This window comes from Pristiophorus japonicus, unplaced genomic scaffold, assembly GCF_044704955.1.
Source record: "Pristiophorus japonicus isolate sPriJap1 unplaced genomic scaffold, sPriJap1.hap1 HAP1_SCAFFOLD_2469, whole genome shotgun sequence".
Taxonomy (NCBI): Eukaryota; Metazoa; Chordata; class Chondrichthyes; family Pristiophoridae; genus Pristiophorus; species Pristiophorus japonicus.
Window position 1 is genome coordinate 12,749 of NW_027252198.1, and position 10,806 is coordinate 23,554.

General features: G+C 38.3%; 1 long non-coding RNA gene across 1 annotated transcript; it reads right to left on the reverse strand.

Moving 5' to 3' along the window:
- Positions 1-6,768: 6,768 nt before the first annotated feature.
- On the reverse strand, positions 6,769-10,584 carry LOC139245934 (uncharacterized). The gene is made up of 3 exons (XR_011590164.1): positions 10,516-10,584; positions 10,337-10,385; positions 6,769-6,934 (listed from the first exon to the last, which is right to left on the reverse strand). It is a non-coding gene; the product is annotated as an uncharacterized lncRNA (long non-coding RNA).
- Positions 10,585-10,806: the final 222 nt, after the last annotated feature.

Sequence of the window (10,806 nt, forward strand, 5' to 3'; positions counted from 1 at the left end):
TGTCAGGGCTGCTAGCCTTAGCCAATATGCCAAGTTTACTTTTGTGTGATTGCTGGCTGCACGAGACCCATTAATCGGGACCCAGCAACACTGGGCACAATATGAAGGCATCTTAAATGACACCACGAGCCATGCTGGGGGTAGAGTAAATTTGGCATATGGCATTCAAAAATATTTGGAATACACATTAAAATTTATATTGGAAGCTCATACTACAGCTGATGCCACTTGATTAGGATATAGGTAATAGCTCTCTTCTAATATAAAAGATACGCTTTAAAGTGAATTACAATCGTAAAAATAGAGGCATTTTGAAAATATTTCAAATAGTGAAAGTGAAACCTTCATAATTAGCAAGTGACGGTAAAATAAAAAACACAGAATTGTAGCCGTTACCGTAGCTCACACTCAATTAGATACTTCACAATATATACTCCTAATCTGATCCCCATCTCCCCAAAAGGCTCTTTTTAATACGTTTGTGTGACACAGGACAAAAAGAGATCACTGATATTTTGGTGATCCTGATAGCATACAGTATCTAAAGACAGTTACAATTATAATAGCGAGCCATGTGACTACATACAGAAGAGGAAAAGTGACTATTTTTTTAAGCATCAGAATTCGAAGCATCAGAAAGACACACCATTGAGTTTCACGGACATCCATGCTGAGGGGAAAGGCGGTAACTCAATGGTGTGCTTTTAGTTCTGGTTACTGAGGAAAATTGCCAAAGGCCTCAAAGTAGGTAATTTACGCTACTTCAATTAGATAGTTGCTAAATTATGTGATGCTTTTAAAAAAAATTAAAACTTTTGGGTTAGGATCTTTCCAAAGGCTCAGTGAGCAAATACGACATCAAAGTCGTCCTGACCCATACAGATGAGGATAGTCCCAGGTTTACTCCTTGGGCTGTGCTGATTGACAGCCATGTAGCCAAATAAAACCAGCCAGGATTTGATTCTGCTTGCTCTTCCTAGCCAGCAACTGCTGCTAGAAAGTGTGGACAGTGGTTGAGGAATAAGCTGATTTTATATAAATTCATGTTAATATAAAACTGATTATTAAAGATGGTTTTTGAGTTCATGAAGTTAGATGCAGCTTCACCTTGCTCACCTACTTTGAATGAGAGGTAGTGTAAGTTGCAGATAGAAATGATTAGCATCATTGTTAGTTAGAACTTCCCATAGCCACATCAATTTCTGCCTTACATTTTCTAATGGCAGACCAGTTCTGTGACTTACATTCCCATTATTTAAGATTAAAGAAAGAAAGACTTGCATTTATATAGCACCTTTCACAACCACTGGATGCCTCAAAGTGCTTTATAGCCAATGGCGTACTTTTGGAATGTAGTCACTGTTGTAATATGGGAAAAGCGGCAGCCTACTTGCGCACAGCAAGCTCCCACAAACAGCATTGTGATAAAGATCAGATAATCTGTTTTTTTTTGTTATGTTGATTGAAAATTAGCTGAAAATATCATGAAAAAGTGGTAATGGTTTGATTTTAAAGGTTCAAATCGTCACCTATAAATGAAGGGCAGGGACAGTCAATCATGGATAGGATGGGAAGACTGAGGAAAAACAGAATTTGAGATTACAGAAATGGTGCTTGCAGCTGTGAATAATCTGTTCAAACAAAATATTCAAATTAACATTTCTATGCACAATTTTGACTAAATATCATTAATTTATGCCAGCATTTTAATCTAATTTAAAATACAACACTGTCAAGTTATTACCTCTTATCCCACAGTGCAACATAGACTAATTTTATAATAGTCATTTAGGGGTTAAAGCCATCTCTTGTGGAAAGTGTTATTTAAAAAAGCCCAGGGGCTCATTTTTAATGAGCTGTAACTATTAAGTAATGCATAAAGGATACTAAAATTTATGGTGCATACAGCTATTATATAATGGAAAAAATCATTAAAAACTATTTTTCTTAATGTTCATGATAATCTGATCAGTAACTATGGAACTACTTTTGAAAATGTCGAGAAAACTTTGTCCCATTTCGTCTGAAGAATTATCTTAGACCTTCTTTCTGCATTTGTGCATTTGGTCATTGCAAAGGGCACTGCATAAATGCACACCCTGCCGACAGAATTTTCAATCAGTGGTCAGTGCATTTTCATCTACTGATAATGTGTTAGCGCAACCGACCACTGTCAAATACCCTACTGGGGATACAATTGAGCTCAATATATATATTCAGATACTTAGAGTTTCCAGCACTTACTGGCTGCTCTGCATCAAAACTTTTTCACAACTTTGGGATCACCTCCCAACCCTGTTGAACTGTGAATAATTTTCATCCGAGTAAATTCAATATTCACGGGGTTAATAGCATCACTGATAAAATGGGTACTTTTTTATAATTTATGCCTGTATTTTTTTGTATAAATATATCACACTGTTTTTGTTCTGTTTGTTGTAGATCTTATCTGTAAAAACTTTTCCAAATAAAAAAAACTTCAAACCAAAATGCAAGGCAGGCGAGCTTTTTTGTTTTGATCAAAGGACATTTAGACAAGAGATAAAACTCACAAATTCTAAAACACACAGATTAGGTGCTAATAATCTGAAGAACATCAGACAGTGACAAGGCACACCATGATGGTGTATTAACATGGCATCAGAGAGTGGTAGAAAACAGAATCTTTCCCAAACAATTCCTGACACAACAAATTACCAATATCAACTATGCATGCAAGAGGATGACAGGCACATTTTAAACACGCATTAAAGAAAAATACAAGCACAATAAGTTGATCCAAGCTGCATCACATTTATATACCAGCTTCCAGCTGTTGGTGACTGAGCAATATTGGAAAAGCCTTCAGGTGATCATTTATACCCTCCTCTTGACTTGGAAATAGTGTGTGGTTTTGAGGGGATCAGGAAGAAAGAAGAAGCTTTACTTTTTACGTGCATACTTATCGCAAGATATATTTAGTGCATTATTTTAGAACAAATATACTACAGGGAAACATTGCACGAACGCCAATGTACGTTTGTGTTGTGCAACATGGTTCTTGTATAAACACTCTTAAAATTCAGCAAGTCGTATTGTTCCTACTACTAGTGGCAAACCTGTAACCACCAGTACTTCAAAATCTACAATTGTACTGTTGGGTATATTTCACAGTTCATGTAAACATGCAACAAATATTACAGATTCCACTATTGCTCGACAGAAATCCTAGTAACACAACAATACAAACAGGATGCATGTTTCTGGCCCACTCAAGATCACTGGTTTACAACAATGATCTCTACTGCAGATGCAAATATATATATATACACATAAATATATATATGTATGTATAATATATTTGTATATATAGCCATGGAAACTTGAAAAGTCAAAGTCAACCCCTTTCCAGAAAAGGCCAATGATGAGACTAGTATTTTAAAATGTCTTTACTGTAGAGTTGAATGTTTATTACATGTCAAGGCCCATTGATTTACGGTTTTCAGTGGACAGAATGTAAAATACCATCCCCAACACACCAGTAAAAATCCTGAAATCCCATATAATGAAAACATTATTCAGTCACCTTAAATGGAAGGCTTAATTATAATGAATTAATATCACTTCGTCACTAAACCATCATTTTGGTGGCCATTTAGGAGTCAACCCTATTTACCTCAACCACTCCTTGTGGTAGCAAGTTCCACATTCTCATCATTCTCTGTGTAAAGAAGTTTCTTCTGAATTCCCTATTTGATTTCTTGGTGACTATCTTTTATTTTAATTTGTTCATGGGATGTGGGTGTCACTGGCAAGGCCAACATTTATTACCCAGCCCTAATTGCCCCTTGGGAAGTTGGTGATGAGCCATCTTCTTGAACCGCTGCAGTCCATGTGCTGAAGGTACTCCCACAGTATTGTAAGGGAGGGAGTTCCAGGATCTTGGCTGAGCAACAATGAAGGAATGGCAATATAATTCCAAGTCAAGATGGTGTGTGACTTGGAGGGGAACTTGCAGGTGGTGGTGTTACCATGCGCCTGCTGCCTTTGTCCTTCTAGGTAGTAGAGGTTGCGGGTTTGGGACATGCTGCCGAAGAAGCCTTGGTGAGTTGCTGCAGTGCATCTTGTAGATGGTACACACTGCAGGTATGGTGCGCCGGAGGGAGTGAATGTTTAAGGTGGTGGATGGGGTGCCAATCATCTTATATTGATGGCCTCTAGTTTTGCTCTTTCCTTCAAGTAGACATCAGTAAATACCCTTTCAAAATGTTAATGCCCTCTATGAGGTTCCCTTTCAGCCTTCTCTTCTCAAGAGAAAAGAAACCCAGCCTATTCATCCTATTCTGATGGGTATAACCTTGCAGTTCTGGTATCATCTTTATAAATCTTTCTTGCACTCTCTCAAGTGCCTTTATATCCCTTTTATAATAAGGAAACCAGAAGTGTACACAGTACTCCAAATGTGGTCCAACCAAGGTTCCATACAAGTTTAGCATAATTCTCTACTTTTTAATTCTCTCTCTCTCGAGCAATGATCCCTTTAATTTTTTTTGGGTGCGCAAAATGAGCTTTAATGAGCTGCGCGGCCCATACAAATTTTCCCACACGTGCGTTTTCTCCATTCAAAAGCAGGTGAGCCAGCTGTGTGGGACCGCAGCTTAAAGGGAACATTGCTTTCTAGAAATAAACCCTAGTGCTAGGTTTGCTTTTATATAAAAATGGCCTCATTAACATGTATCGCTACTTTGTGATTTGTGTATTTGTTTCTTTACCCTATTTAGATTCTTATTTTCCAAGTAATATGTGACCTTATTTTTCTTACCAAAATGTAATAGCTCACAATTTCTGTATTGAAATTTATTTGCTAATATTGTTTATATGCCCTGAATACAATTCAGTACTATATCAGTGTGAAAACCAGTATACCACTCTTTTCTTTTGTTTAAACAAGTTTTCCAAAATTTATGCTTGATGTCTTTTTACTTGTTTCATTGTTAAATACATAATTAGCAGTTTTCCTGTTTCAGGTTGTAATATAGAAACATAGAAAATAGGTGCAGCAGCAGGCCATTCAATATGATCATGGCTGATCATGCAAATTCAGTATCCCATTCTCATTTTCTCTCCATACCCCTTGATCCCTTTAGCCGTAAGGGCCACATCTAACTCCCTTTTAAAAACAAACATTCAAAAGTGATACAGATATGGAATAATCCATTCTGAAATGGGTACCTCAAAAACATTAAATCACTTCTGAGCAACGATTTAGAAAGAGGAAAAGTTCTGCCTTCTGCTTGTTGGAGAAATAAACAAAGACATACATTGTACAAATAGGTTCATTGTGGCTACTGCAATGTGTAATACCTAGGTGGCAAAAAATTGTAATGCTCTTGACATCAATTTCATGTCGAAGACCTCAAAGTTAATCTTTTGATCTGGAAGCACTAGGATTCAACAAATACAATTTTAAGAGCTCGGTTAAAAGCTTGTTGCTGCCTAGCCACACCTGCAGGATCACAGCTATTGCAAGTCAAGGAGCCAGTGATGTTGGTTAAATTAAACCGTGAATTATCTGCTCCCTTCAGCGATCTTCAAAGATCATTTGGGCATCTCTTCTTCCATTGCAACAAAACGGAAAGAAAAATGTCAGTAAATCCCCATGCATACAATCCTGATGCAAGGAAATCCCTAGCAATCTCCAGGTGTGTGCAACTTGTCATCCAAGCCTCAATTTGCATATGCTCAATGCTATCATTGAAACGCAGGAAATTAGAAGTAAAAAGTGACTTCGGGCAGTATTTTGTGACCCAAAGTGGAATAGTCTTGTGGAATAAGTTGCCAAGGAAGACCACTGTGGAACAGTCTGCTGGCATTCATAGAAAATAGGTGCAGGAGTTAGCCATTCAGCCCTTCGAGCCTGCACCACCATTCAATATGATCATGGCTGATCATGCAACTTCAGTACCCCGTTCCTGCTTTCTCTCCATACCTCTTGATCCCTTTAGCCATAAGGACCACATCTAACTCCCTTTTAAATATATCTAACGAACTCGCTCAACAATTTTCTGTAGTAGAGAATTCCACAGGTTCACAATTCTCTGAGTGAAGAAGTTTCTCCTCATCTCGGTCCTAAATGGCTTACCCCTTATCCTTAGACTGTGACCCCTGGTTTTGGACTTCCCCAACATCAGGAACATTTTTCCTGCATCTAACCTGTCCAATCCCGTCAGAATTTTATATGTTTCCATGAGATCCCCTCTCATTCTTCTAAATTCCAATGAATATAATATTCACCGTCTAAACTCATACGAATCATGAGGGAAATATCCCCATGGTTCATTCATGGGAGCTCATGCTCTAATAGTGGTGCAAGGGATCGAGAGGATGAGTAAATAACCTATAAAACATGCAAAAAGGTGCCGTGCAGTTGTCGCCTTAGGTTAACCTTACAATTAATACGTTCTTTTCATTGAACTATGATTAATAATTTGTTTACTAGATGGTTTTACTGAAAGCTCCTGCATAAAATAGTAATTCTTTTGCCTCTGGATTTCTTTTTCAGAAAGTGCTTCTGCTTAAACCTCTGCATACAGCTCGTGTCTGCAGACAAGACTTAATGAAGAAAAGAAAACTGAGAAAATTATCCTGAAATTAGCCAATCCATTTGTCAGAGTAACAACAATCATTACATCAATGAAGATTAAAGCAAAACAATCACTTCTGATCCAAATATAAAAGATGAGAAACCCAAGAACTATCTCTTACGTTGTTTATTGTATTATGGTATTTCTTAATAACATATATAAAATTGACAGGCAGAAATGCTGCTTTCATTCAGTGTGCATATTTGGTGGGCTTTACAAAAGGCTTTGATTAAATGTACCTACGTATGACAGCATGGCTTTCATTTCCTCATCACTGCGAACTGTGATTCGATCGCCATCCTCATCTTCATCTTTAAAAACAAAAATGTATTTTAAATATGATTTAGTGGCACAATGCAATTTGTATTAAATAGGAGAATGCTAGGAAAGTGTTACAGAGGATAACACAGTTTGGAATGCATTATAAGACAATAATGTAACTGAAGTTAGAATGATTTCAGGGTCACATAACTATAGTTATGTGGAGTTTGCAGAGTTTCAGCCATCATGGAAGTCAGCAGTTGGCAGTAACCTCCCATGAATTTACAATGCAATCTGAACTGAGGTATTATTATACATGTGGTTTGAAAAATGAGTCTTTTCATTCCACTGTGCATTACAATACCATACCTGGTCTGTATAACACAGTTGATACAAATTGGGGCTGAATCTGCAGCCCCAATGGGTGCGTACGAGATGCGCCTGCGCCCATAGGGGCCCCACAAGTTCCGGGTTTAGGCATGCACTGACAGACCGTACAAATTCGAAAGAAATGGGCCTCCGCGGGCAGAGAGTTGGGCTATTTGCTCAACTTATGCCCAGCGAATGCCCTTTAAATTCTTATACCTGGTAAAAGCATAAGAGTTTAAAAATATAGAAAAATAACATTTTATCACTCATTTATACATTAAAAACCCTGTCCAATAAGGTAAGTTTATTTTTAGCCCCATTAAAACAAATTCTTTTTTCAAAAAATTACTTTTTGTTTAAAATATTTAATTAAATGAAATTTTAATTAATTTTAAATATGTAATGTTTTTTAAATTTATTTCATGTGTTTGTGTATTTTTTTAAGTGATCTTCATTCATACTTTATGGGAGTTCTGTGTAAACGGAATCCCCAAAAGTATGAATGGGGATTCCCTTCTTTTATTGGTCCGGCAAGCCCACGTGATCCCAGGGGTGCTTGCGAACCGCCTGCGCCCCTGGGATACGTGGGCCTCTACCTGCGGGTACCGGAGAGACCCAGGAGCGCGAAATGACAAACCTCCCGAACCACCAGGTAAATTTGTAGATTTTTTGCAGGTCGGAGGCATCCGCCCGCAACTTTTCCCTCATTGTATCTTTGTAATAGTCAGACTGAAGCACTTAGTATATGAAAGAATTATTTTGCAATTTGATACACGTTATCTTTTACATTCAAATCAATACCTAGAAGTGTTACAAGACTGAAGTTTCAAAGGAGAGATTTTCAAGGTACACTCTCATAATATATGATAGTCAATAGAACACGGTGTTACAACATTTAACATGTTTACTAGAGCATCTTACTAAAACATCATACAGTTAGCACAACAAATGTGACCAAGCACCATCAGGATGAACTCATTCCAATGTACACAACATGGACTCATTTTATTCTTAAAGATTACATGGCAGATATACTGAGCACAGCAGCAAGCCAGAGGTGATAACATCAATGATAGGGTAAAGGAAATATTCAGGCTGAAAGTATATTACAATTATTTTAAGGGGGAGGAGCATCTGGCAGAAATTTAATAGATTCATATGTAATTTAGTGCCATTTTGAAATAAAATTACACAGCACAAGGGTTTACACTGTATTTACAATGAACTGCTGTGCTTGCACTGCAGAAGGATGGGCCAAAAATCGCGGTCGCTACGAACACGTAGAATGTGCGCACAAAATCCGGCACTTGCGACCTGTCAAAATTTCTTATGACGGTTCCCCTAATTTCCAACGTAACCGCGGGAGAAGGGCCTTCACGGGCAGAGATTTGGGCTATTTGCGCAACTCTTGCTCAGTGAATGTACTTCAAACGTGTACGCCTGGAAAAAGCAGGCGCAAGGCATGCTTTTACCAGCGCAACAGTTTTAAAAGAGAGAAAAATAAAATGATATCAATAATTTTTATATTAAAAACCCTGTGCAGGAAGGTAAATTTATTTTTACCCCTATTAAAACATATTTAAAAAATTAAAAATTTGTCTAAAACATATTAAATTCAATTTTAACTCATTTTAAATATGTGAAGTGTTTTTCTTATTTATTTTAAATGGTTGTGATTTTGGGGGGAATTCCCATTCACAGTAATGGCGATCTCAGTAAAACAGAACTCACCATTACTGTGAATGGGGATACGCCATTTTCATTGGTTGGTCGGGCCCACGTGATCCCAGGCTGCACATACGCTCCCGGAATACGTGGGCCCCTACGCTCGACTGCGCAGCTAGACCTCGGAGCGCAAGTCTACATTACTTCGGGACCAGCAGGTACGTTCGTGAAAAAAAATTCAGTCAGAGACATTCACCTGCAGGAAGCCTCCAACCGCAATTTCTGGACCGATATTTCACGCCTCGGTTACAGAGAGCTCACTGGGTCGGTGGAAATGGATTACAAGGGGGCAGAACAATAAAGGGTTCAGGTGACATCATAAACTGCCATAATGAAGCTCAACCGGAACCCATGACTACTGGCCATAATTCTCCACCACCCACCCAGCAGTCTTTTCATATTGCCAGCAGATTTTCCAATGTTGCTCAAGGCGAGTTGGAAGATATGCAATCCCCGAACTGTCCCGCAGAATTGAAAACTGAATCCTGCAGCGAGGGGAACAGCTTCAAGTAGCTTGAAGCTTTCCCCTCAGTGGGAACTGGCTTTTAGCACCTCAGGTCAGAAATGATGACTCGCAGAAACAATAAGTTTCTGTGACAGAAAGATGTGATGGCATGGTATTAGTTGGATATTAAGGGAATCATTGGATGTTAAGGGAATCAAGGGATTATGAAGATTAATGCAGGAAAGTGGAGTTGAGGTAGAAGATCAGCCATGATCTTATTGAATGGCGGAGCAGGCTCGAGGGGCCAAATAGCCTACTTCTGCTCCTATTTCTTATGTTCTTATGTTACAGAAAATTAGTATAGGTAAGGTATTACAGGAAAGGTGTGTTATACATAAAACCTTTGTAGATATACTCTTTGGACAGATAGATATGTGCATTTTTTTTTTAAAAAGATGCAAGTCAGTGCTGTCCTGTCCCCCGTGCCACCCCGCTCCCCAGATACAAAAGGAGGTTGGACCTCCCAGAGTTTAAGTTTCCTACTTACAATGAATTACAAAAGAATGTACTCAACAAATGCAAAGCAGCAGTCAAATACAGATGCTCTCTAATCTTTAACATTCTTGAACTGATGGAATAAGTTACTTGCAAGCAATTTGTCATGCCAATGGAATGTTGCACAACCAATCAAGTTCTGTTTATAAGCAGCCAAAATTAAATAATTCTTTGCAGTAAAAAGCTAAATGTACACGTTTTCACTAACTATATTTCTCTGAAGCTTAAAGAATACCGGCCGGTAAAACAAAATTAACCAAAACAAAAACAAAAACAGGGGAATGGGTATTCCTATAATTTGTATGTATTTTACATATTAAACATTGTATCAGCAAAAACACTGATTATTTTTACTTACACTCAAATGCTGTTGTCGTCGTATCCGGTAACACCTGGCCTATAACATCCTAAAAGCAAGAAACAAAACGTCATTCTAAAGCAGACCTGGGAAGATTTTACTTTCAAAGATGAATTAAAAATATATTTCTTTGTTCATAATTCTTTGCTTTCCTCCTTGTATAAATGCTGGCTACTTACTTCCAACTGTGCTCCGGAGACTTGTACCAGAGAAACCCGTAGATGACCTTCCCTCGAATTTTTCCTCCCTTTAGGTAGTGCCCGACACCTGCTCTGCCCCTCCTCTCCCTCGCCCTGCCCCTCCTCTCACTCCACCGACCCCCCGCCCAATGTCACGGCTGTGATCAGTCACTCAGCATGCAACGGCCCAAATCTGTATCATACTATCGATGATCCAGTCAGTGCATTGGATCTAGAATGGAGGAAGAGTGTTGACTCGTGATAGCAATCAAATCAAAAGCACTAATATGA